The sequence below is a fragment of the Emys orbicularis genome, chromosome 9 (genome assembly GCF_028017835.1).
Source record: "Emys orbicularis isolate rEmyOrb1 chromosome 9, rEmyOrb1.hap1, whole genome shotgun sequence".
NCBI classification, from domain to species: Eukaryota; Metazoa; Chordata; order Testudines; family Emydidae; genus Emys; species Emys orbicularis.
In genome coordinates, this window is record NC_088691.1 from 96,216,447 (window position 1) to 96,227,168 (window position 10,722).

General features: G+C 46.9%; 1 protein-coding gene across 1 annotated transcript in view; it reads right to left on the reverse strand.

Annotated features, from left to right (window-relative positions):
• Window positions 1–9,380, reverse strand: part of GNB4 (G protein subunit beta 4) — a 51,227-nt gene extending 41,847 nt beyond the window's left edge. Inside the window, exon 1 of the mRNA XM_065410341.1 lies at window positions 9,301–9,380. The gene's annotated coding sequence lies outside the window, so the exon portion shown is untranslated. The remainder of the gene's footprint in view (window positions 1–9,300) is intronic.
• Window positions 9,381–10,722: the final 1,342 nt, after the last annotated feature.

Sequence of the window (10,722 nt, forward strand, 5' to 3'; positions counted from 1 at the left end):
ATAAAGTCAACCATAACACCCATCTAGTTCTCCCACTCAAACACCACAGTAAATGAATTCTGGGCTCTCCCCCTAACCCCTAAATTAATTACTTTTGGTATTTTACTCACATGCCCATTAATGAATTTGAGACACACACACCCCCCTTCAAATGAAAAAAAAACCACCAACTACCCATCAAATGAATATTGGGACCTGCTGCCTCTTTGCAGGGCTCTGGGATATGCAGGACGCCCTTAGCCTCCCAGCAACACTTCTCCCACATACACCATTGCTCTCCCTCTCCTTCAAGAAAGGCATTAAGGACTCCACTTCTCTGGTCTTCCCTTATCTCCTCTCCAAAGGAGATGCTGCATCAGCACCACTCCTTCTCTCTTGTTCTGCAAAAGGACAGTAGCTCTTGATGCTCCACTCTCTCCCACCTCTCCTGAAAAAAAAGTAAGCAGCTCAGAGACTGCTCAGCTTCCTACCCTCATATTAAAGGAGCAGCAATACTTGGACTGCTCCACTGCTTGTTCCCCACCCCCAACACACAGAGCAAAGGAGCCAGGAGCCCCTATTCTAGTACAGCATGAGGCAAAATACATACTCCCTATGGAGAAATGAGTTTTTCCATGCCATGACTGACCCTTCTTGAATCCTGACAGTTACCTAGGCATTCATATCACTGTCACACTGCTATCTGAGAGCTACAGTTTTAAAATGCAAAATATTTTGTTTTTAAATTAGGGCTCAGCTATTGTTGTTGTTCAATTGTTTCAAAATTCTTGGATTAATCCCACCAGTCTTAGTGACTTACTGCTGTTGAAGATTTCCACAAATTTTATACCTCTGACAGCAACTCACTGTCACTATCCTCACAATATACATTTTCCCACAAACGTCTGTGATAAGGGCAAAAATCATTTAGATTCTCCTTAATTTCCTCAATCTCTTTGCTAAATTATGATGTAAAGAGTAACGAGAGTCACTCTGACTTCCTGATGTACTTAAAGTTACAAATAATCCTTAAATTCTATTTTGCAATAAAAATGCCCTTTTATAAATAAAGCAACCATCACTACAGAATAAGAAGCTCCATGGATACGCCATCTTCAATGAGGGTGGAGGCAGCGCAGCCGCAGAGCTTCCTGCAGTCAGGGGAGGTTCCCAGAGCAGTGTTGCGTTTACAATGGTGCCATGCCCATGCTCAGAAGGGGCCCTGGCCAACTTGCACCCCAAGGCCCTGTCTGCCCACTGGATCCTCTCCGCCCCTCACCCCGCCCACCACACGCTCCTCTAGGCCCGCCCACTGGCCACCCAAGGGCTCCTCTCTGCCCCCGGCCCCTCCCACCAGTTGCTCCTCTTAGCCCGCCAACCAAGGGCTCCTCTCCGCCCCCTGGCTGGACGCCAGTGCAGCTCCAGAAAGGATCCCAGCAGTCTCTGCTGCCTGCCACCTGTGGGGCCCCGCCTGCCTCCCCAGAGACAAGCCGTCTGGGACTAGGGTAGAAGCTGACCCAGTCTCAGCCAGGAGGGAGAGGGTACAGTGTGAGGGGCATGGCTGGGCCCCTCCAGGCAAGTAGGTCCTGAGGGAACCCAGCTCAGGCAGGCCCTGCTCCTCTGCCTGGCTGATTGCACTGCTCCTGAGGGGCTGGAGCAGAGTGATTTCCTGCCCCAGGACCAGCCCAGGCCATACTGCCAGCTCAGCCCAGCAGACACAGTCACCTCCCAGCAGGGCTGATGAGTGCAGCTGGGGCAGGGGGCAAGGCATGGGGGACTGGGGTACGCTGGGCAGTGAGGGTTGTTTGTGTTTTGGGGTGCCAGGCAGTGGGGGGGTCTGTTGGTGCGTCATTGGGCAGTGGGGAAGGTCTGTGTGTCTTGATGTGCTGGACAGTGGGGGGTCTGTGTGGAGCGCTTTGTAGTTTGATGGTGAGGTTGTGGGGAAAGACACTGGGCGGTGGGGGAGACCTGTGTGTTTAGGGGTGCTAGTAAGTGGGGGCTCTGTGTGGAGTTCGGAACAGTTGCAATGGGTCTGTGGGGTGGTGCTGGGCATTTGTGGTGGTGGGGTATTGGGGGGTGCTGGGCATAGGGGTCTCTGAGCAATGGGCACTGGGGATAGGGAGTCAGGAAGTATCGGGCAGCAGGGTCTGTGTGGCACAGCATGGGCCCCGCCCCCAAGGAGTAAGGGCACACTGGCAGCACAGGGCCGGCCGGGCTGGTGCGCATCTGGCAGCTGACGGTTTGTAAACAGTGCCCTCGCACAGGGCTACACCAAGCCCCATTGCCCCAGGTCAGCCCCTCGCTTTAGGTACCGACCTCCCCACACCATGCTCCATTGCCCCTCTGTGGGCCCACATATATGTTTGGTGCTGGGCCCACAAAAGGTTAATCCGGCCCTGTCCCAGAGTTGCGTCTGACCCAGTCCCAGCCCATGCAGGGGAAGAGGAAGTCCCATCCCTCCCTAGCCCTACTGGGACTAGCAGCTGGAGCCCAGCACACAGTAGGAGCCCCCAGCTGGTGTGGCCCCCTGCCCTGCCCTTCTCCAGCTTCAGGCTTGGGATTAAAGGCATCTGGGGCTGGCTGGAAAGGGAACCCTGGTGCCCCCCGACCATGGGACCCTGGGTGGTCATCCACTTATAAGGCCGGCCCTGCCCCCCCAAAAAGTGACGACCCCCCCCAGGCCAGGCTACCCTCACTTCTGCTGGCGGTGATACTGGCTTTAGAGCTAGGCGTTGCCCAGCTCTGAAGGCAACATCCCTGCCAGCAGCAGTTCAGAAGTGAGGGTGGCAATCCCGTGACCCCCCTAAAATAGCTTTGCGATCCCCCACGACTCCCTTTTGGGGCAGGATCCCCACATGTAAACATCTGAAACTATGAAACGAACTATTTTTAAAATCCTATGACTGTGAAATTAACCAAAACGGACCATGAATTTGTTAGGGCCTTACTCATATCATATGTCTGTCTACACTGCAATTAAAAACCTAGGGCCAGCTTATACCAGCTGACTAGGACTTGGGCTAAGGGCTGTTTAATTACAGTGTAGATGTTGAGGCTCCTTTCTGTGTAGGAGGAGCATGATCAGTATGCAGAGGGTCCTGTCCACATATAGATCAAGGGGTACAATATGGCCCTTAATGTCTGAAAGTTAGAACAGGATTTTAATTGCTTTGGATCAGAATGCCATGAGGTACTGGTAAACAGAAAGCAGCGGTAAACATTTTAAAAGATATATGTAATTGTGAACTATTTAATGCACTCTCTTCAGTAGTAGCTCAAGACTTGGGGAAACATATCTAGCTGCACAGATATGAAACTGTCATAACATGATTGAGAGTTTTTAGTCCAGGAGGTTTTTAAACAGATGGCAGCCAATTTTTGCTTTTTTAATATGGAGTATCTTGTATTTAGATTGCACTTTTTAGTCCCAAAACTTCTATATACACAAGTTATATCACTTATAATTCATGTTGTTTGGTATTTTTAAGGGACAAACTGTTGAAGTAAATGTTACTCTTTGTCTGCAAATTAGGTTTCCTGTAATTTTATACCCTACTATGGACACCTGGGCAAGAGGAAAAAGATATGCATGCTACCAGCTACTCGATAAAAACTATTCTTTCTATCCTCTGAGGATCCTGAATCTTCCTCCTCTTTGTGGGATGAGAAAGAGTCCAGCGGCTCCTGCATTTTATCATGATGGGCCTATTTGCCCATTGAAAATATAGAAGTAGAAGGTGACCATCAGGAGTTGCTCCTGGTTCCTCAACCTCATTTAAGAAGCATGTTAAAACTAACCTCAATTTTTATTTGTAAGGGATCATATTAAATGGAAATTTAAACTTAAAATTATAGTTTTTGATACTACTTTAGAATCGCAGTGCTGAACTCTGCATAATTAGCCTGAAGCAGCTGCCTTGTGCAAAACGTTTATGATTAAGACTTGTCTGAGATCCAATACCTGAAGTAGGTGGGGGGAAGCAATGGCTTCTTCAAATTGATGAACAAAGTTTGCCATTAAGAGACTAAATTCATGCTCTAGATAGGGCAAAAGAATCTCAATCTTTTAATTGGGACATTTAATTGAGCCATAAATAATACTTGTCCTGCCATGAGTGCAGAGGACTGGACAAGATAACTTCTCGAGGTCCCTTCCATCCTACGATTCTAGGATTCTTCCCTCTCCTTTCTAACTCTTTGCAGACATTTCACCCAGTGACACACAGCAGGTATATTAGTATAATTGAATTAGGGATTGTCTACATTGGCACTTTACAACGCTGCAACTTTCTCACTCAGGGGTGTGAAAAAACACATCCCTGAGCGCTGCAAGTTTCAGCGCTGTAATGTGCCAGTATAGACAGTGCACCAATACTGGTAGCTGCGCCCCTCGTGGAGGTGGGTGGTTTTGTTTGTTTTTTTGTTTGTTTGTTTTTAAGAGCACCGGGAGAGCTCTCTCCCAGCACTATGCTGCAACTACAAAAGGCGTGTTGCCAGTGAAGACGTGCCCTAAGATATGTTAACATTTCTCAAACTTTTGAAAGTCAAGTTCCTCTTCAGAAAAATGAAACCAATCCCTTCCCCTGCCCCAAAAATCCTACCATCTGTGATTAAAGGCCTGCCCATATTAATTTTTAGTTCTGTTCTTCCACCTCCATCCCCAGTCCTTCTAGTCTCATACTTTGGCAAATGTTAGTGAAGATCTTCATAATGTGATGCTTACTATCTCTGATGAGCTGTAAAATAACACTCACATTTAAAGTATCACTGACATCTGACTTAGTACTCAATGAAATGAATAGGGCAGTTCAAACTTCAAAGCATTTGTTTCAGGCTCTCTGCAAACTCAAGACACTGCAGCATGGTTTACATTCAGAGCACCTTTTGAAAGTTCTCCATAAACAGAAGAGATTTTTTTTTTAAATGAAAACTGAGACTTTATAGAACAGCACTGCTGTATGTAATCTGGAAAGTTTTATTATACTGTCTACCATACTCAATATCAGATATCACAACATTTCATTTTCCCTTAAACAGTATACACTTATGTGTTCATGATTATTCAATTAGTTCTGTTTAGCATCTTTCACACAAATCCTATCACAAAACACTAGGTTGCAAAACACAGAAATTTCACACACACACACACACAGATAGATAAGTATACCAAACTACACCGCTGACTCGATATAACGCGACCCGATATAACACGAATTCAGATATAACGCGGTAAAGCAGTGCTCCGGGGGGCGGGGCTGCGCACTCCGGTGGATTAAAGCAAGTTCAATATAACTCGGTTTCACCTATAATGCAGTAAGATTTTTTGGCTCCCGAGGACAGCGTTATATCGAGGTAGAGGTGTATATATTTGAGAAAGATTATATAAGGGACTCAAACCTACTCTGCCGTATGAAGAAGAGGAGGTTCATTTTTTGGTGGGCTCTAAAGAGAGAATTTCTAAATTGTCCAAGATCACTGTAGTGTTATCCATGCTTTATAAAAAATAAATTAAATTTATTCAGGGTTTGCATTAACCTGTCCACTGATATTAACAAGATTAAGTGTTCTGAAGCACACACACACACCAAAAAAAAAAAAAAAAAAAAAGCTCTGCATTAGCATTGTACCGCTCTAGGTAAATGTTTATGCTGCACAATAATGAACGCATCAAATGTCACTTCACCACAGACACTGGATTTACCACCAATTTGACAAGGCTTTTTGAACTGACTTCTAAAATTAGAAGCAGCAAATCAACTGACCCTGCCTTAGGACTTATTTAAGGGCCTGCCTGATTTACGGTTTTGGCAGAGAAGACAGTAACAACTGAGTAAGGCTAGGTCTACACTACCCGCCTGAATCGGCGGGTAGAAATCGATCTCTTGGGGATCGACTTATCGCGTCTCGTCAGGAGGCGACAATCGATCCCCGAATCGACGCGCTTACTCCACCAGCGGAGGTGGGAGTAAGCGCCGTCGACTGGGAGCTGCGGCAGTTGATTTTGCCGCCGTCCTCACAACAGGGTAAGTCGGATCTGATACGTCGAATTCAGCTATGCTATTCGCGTAGCTGAATTTGCGTATCTTAAATCGACCCCCCCCTGTAGTGTAGATGTAGCCTAAGATTTACAATATGGTGTACAGGTTTTACATTTATTTCCAATATCACCTTTACAATTTTTTTACAGTCATACAGCTTTGTAGCATTCCTTAAAGATGTAACAACCTTTCTTACAATAGTGCTACCTAATGTACACAGTTCTACAGACCAAAAATATTTTTTAAGTTTTTCCAGGGAGACTTCTAAGAATCATAATAACAATCCCAGTTTTCCAGAATTCAGGAGAATGTGACAGACAATCAGACAAATTAAACAGCAGATAAAGCTATCTAAGGAACATGAAGGAAGTTTGGATAATGAAAAGGCTAAAACTAAGTATACAGAATTAAATGTATTTAAACAGTGTGGCCAACAATCTAGTATTCAATGACCTGATCATTACTCAAGAAAACATCCCAAGTCCCGAAAATCATGCTAAACAGGAAATTTGGTAGTGTGCTCTGGACCTCTGACATAAGGATAGGATTTTCAATATACAGCTAATTTTGAATCTCAAATCAAGGCTTTCATAATTTGCATGTGTAATCATACAAAATGTGTGTACTTCAGATATGTATTTATGAGAACTGGGGCAATACTTTCACTGGTTTAAAAACAACATATTATACACCTTAGGGCTTTTTTCAATTTAAATTTAATTTTGTCGTACTACTAGTCTCATATTACAGAAATACTAAAACATTTCTACATAGATTTTCACCATTTGTTTTTAGTCTGTTCACATACTTTCCCCCCAAATAAAGAAAAGGTAACCTTGTAGAAATATCTTGCATCTGAAGAAGTGAGGTTCTTACCCACAAAAGCTTATGCTCCCAATACTTCTGTTAGTCTTAAAGGTGCCACAGGACCCTCTGTTGCTTCTTGTAGAAATATAAACTGACTGGCAAATAGCCATTGTAGAGTTAGGTTGTGCATAAGCCTCCCACATGAACTGATTGCAACAAACACTAAAAATGTACATCTCGTTAAAAGGATTTACCCAACTAAAAGTGCATGTTTTATCAAGATTTTTTCTTACTGCAGGCCAGGACTGCATATGCAATTCCTCGTGAGCCAACTGGGTACAACAGCATTAACTAATAGCTCTACTAACATATTGCTATATATCTTTTTGCATCACTCTCAACATATCTAATGGAATTCTGTGAGCAGACTTTCCTTTTTCCACTCTCCCACTGTGAACCTAAGTAACTCTTCAGGAGATTGCCCTATCACAGCAGGGCAGGCAAGAAACCGCTTTTGGATTAACACAAGTAGCACTAAAGCAGCATAACTTTCAATTTGCCGATGCTCAACCACATGGCAGGTTTTCGACAATTTTTTTTTCCAATTTAGACCAAACCAAAATTTCCTATGACCTTTTTACAAGATTCAAAATCTTGGGCATCTATATTTACTTTTATCCCTAGGAGAAGACCAAATTTCTGTGGAATAAAGGAATTTGGTTCTAAAAGTTAGCAACATATCTCAATAGCATTGATAAGTATAATACACATATGCCATTTAATTAACCGAAAGGAGCTGCAAGCACTTTTCCTGGAGACATGATGTGATACTTCAAGATTTAGCACTATGTTATAATCCCCCCATAGGAGAAAAAAAAAAAAAAAAGAATATGGGGTTCCATCAGCAAATTATACTTTTGCTAAATGCAAAAAACACAAATATAAGTCACTGTCTTACATTTCAGGAAGAAGGACGATTTCCCTATCTATTCCAAACATCTAAAAATAGAAATTGGGTAATAGGAAATTGATCTGTTACTGACAATGAAATGGGTAGGCTTAGCTGCTAGTATTGATGTGACAAAGCCATTTTCAGTACCATTACTCAAAGGTTTCAGAGTAGCAGCCGTGTTAGTCTGTATCCGCAAAAAGAACAGGAGTACTTGTGGCACCTTAGAGACTAACAAATTTATTAGAGCATAAGCTTTCGTGGGCTACAGCCCACTTCTTCGGATGTAGCCCACGAAAGCTTATGCTCTAATAAATTTGTTAGTCTCTAAGGTGCCACAAGTACTCCTGTTCTTATTACTCAAAGGGTGCTATACCCCATCTGCATCAGCAGTCACATCATTTTCAATACTGAACCCATTATTGATAACCATTGTCAGCAACATGGCAACGACTTCCCAGTAGAGTGGGTCCCCAAGCCAGAGGATATTTTGTTCCTCCAATCTATGTGTTTCTCTGATTAACATTAACGTTTGTTAAATATAACGCACCATAACGCTTCAGTCTGCAGTTCTGAAACCTTTCCTTCCCAGGAATGTCAACAACAAACCAGTTATTGCAAGGAGCATGAAACGCTCTGCTTATGCTTCAGGGAGAGGAGCTTCAAGCTGCCTGTTCTAGAGAAAAGGAAGGCCTTGTACAGTTCAGCCCCACTTCCTACCCCATAGAAATACAGGGTAAGGTCTGGAACACTTGGGGTCTCTCACATTGATGGGGTTTGAGTAACCCCGCTCACCTGCCTTGAAACGTGTCAATTGCTTTAGTGGCATTTGGCTTGAAAGACCCCAGAGACCACACGATCCTGCTTAAAAAACACCCTCACCGGGGATGGGCTTCCCCAGCGCCACGGATCCACTTCGCTCCTCCAGGAAAATGAGCAATTCAATACAACCACAACCGCAGCCTCCATTAACACCGGAGGCAGTCAGCGCTTCAGCCCCCAGCTCCCCAGCCTGCTGCCCTTTGGGTCACAAGACAGGAGGGCGCCGCGCCTGTCTCTCGAGACAAGGAGACTCCCCGCTCCCTGCCCACCCCTGGAGGGAGGCTGCTCGCCAGTCGCCCCCCGCCCACCAGCCTCCTCCACATGTTATTCAGAGGAGCAGCCCCAGGGGCCCGCATCACCCCCAGCATCAAGGGGATCCTCCGCTACCTACCGCCAAACACCGCCCCCCCCGCCTACGGGCCACACCCAAGAACCCCCCCCCCCCCACACACACACACACACACACACACTCTCCTTGGGGGCCGCCACATCAGCCCCCCCCCCGTTCGGGGCGCCGCAGCCCCTCCGCAGGCCTCTGCGCGCGCACCACACCAGGCCCGGCCACCACGGGGAGGGGAGGGGAGGGGGGGACAGCAGCCGCCACCACCGCCCCGCCCCAGTTGGCAGCCCCCCTTGGGTCCTTGCGTGGGGAGAGTCGCTGCCCAGGCCCGGCGGCGGGCAGGGGAGGCCGCGGGGCCCGCTTACCTGAGGGAGCTGCCTGCCAGCCAGCCAACCGCGCTCCGGGCCGCTCCTAACGCCGGGCGGGACCGCGCATGGCCCAGCGGGAGGGGGGGAAGGAGGAGGGAAGACGAGAGACGGGGGAGCCGCGCCTTCCGAGCTGGACGCCGACAAACCAGCTGCGCCTGCCTCCGCTAATTCCGGCTGGGCTGCAGCAGCCGCTCCGCCCCCCCGCGCCGCTGCCGCAGGATGGTACGGCCCAAGGTGGAATAGTACAGTCCAAGGGGCGGGGCAGCTGCGGGGCACGGAGAGCGGGCTTTCTACTGGCAGTGGGCAGCCGCCGCCGCGTGGCCCGGCCGTGCACGCGCGAAGCTGCGCCATGTGGCTGGGGGCTACTGCTGCAGGCGTGTGTAATGCAGCCCCTGCGGGCGTGACGTCGGGCCCCGCACCCGCGCTACACGTTTAATCCGGAGCGCCTCTCTCTCCCCCGTTTACAGTGGGGCGCGTCCCTCCCTGGCTTCATTAATGCAGAGCGTCTACATGCGTGTTTAACGTGTCTCATGGCACAAACGGTTCAACGTTCAGCCCCACGGATAGTAACGGGCCTAGCAGCTCCGGGAGCATTCAGTTAGGTACAAGGAAGCTAGGGCCATGTTTATTCCATGCAGAGCACCTAGGGCGTTGTTGAAGGCATTCTACCACGGCGGGCAGTAAGTGTGGTGTGACGCTACACTCTTAATTTCATGCATAATGTACCATGCATATATTGGGCATGTTGAGGGTGATGACATTCATACAGCTCTTTGATTAGTTTAAGAGAGCTGTAGCAACTATATGCATGGGGTGTAGACATGTCACTCCTAGGCTCTTAGCAAGACAAGGTGAGGTAAATATTTAGTGGACCAGTTTCTGGGAGTAAGAGACATACTTTTGAGCCACACAGCACTCTCCTTTAGGTTAGGGAAAAGGTACCATATGCATGCATACACATTCAGTATATAGTAGGGAACCTCTCTAAAGGCTTTCTTTAGTACACCATATCGGTCTTCTTTCATAGGGCTGGTGAAGAAGAGCAACTACAATTTCACCTGTGCATCTAATGCATAACATCTACATGCAAGTTAAATTGGGTGTCTAACACTGAGCTGTAAACGTGTAAACAGATGCAGGTGAGCCAATAAGTTATTTTCTTGCTCAGCACCCCATATAAATTTAATTTGCTACCTGGCATGTCTACTGAAGTATACCACAGCTGTATGCATTTGTAATTTTGGACACCATTCTAATATCTCATGAAAAATCCAAGAAAACAGTTTATTCTGGGGGGACTCAGAAAACAGGGTGGAGTTGGTAGGAGTAGAATCCTCACTTCAACCAGAAAGTAAGGCCTGGGGCATCCTCACAGCCCAGCCATATCTATCTCCTGCTAGGTAATGCAAGGCGCAGCAA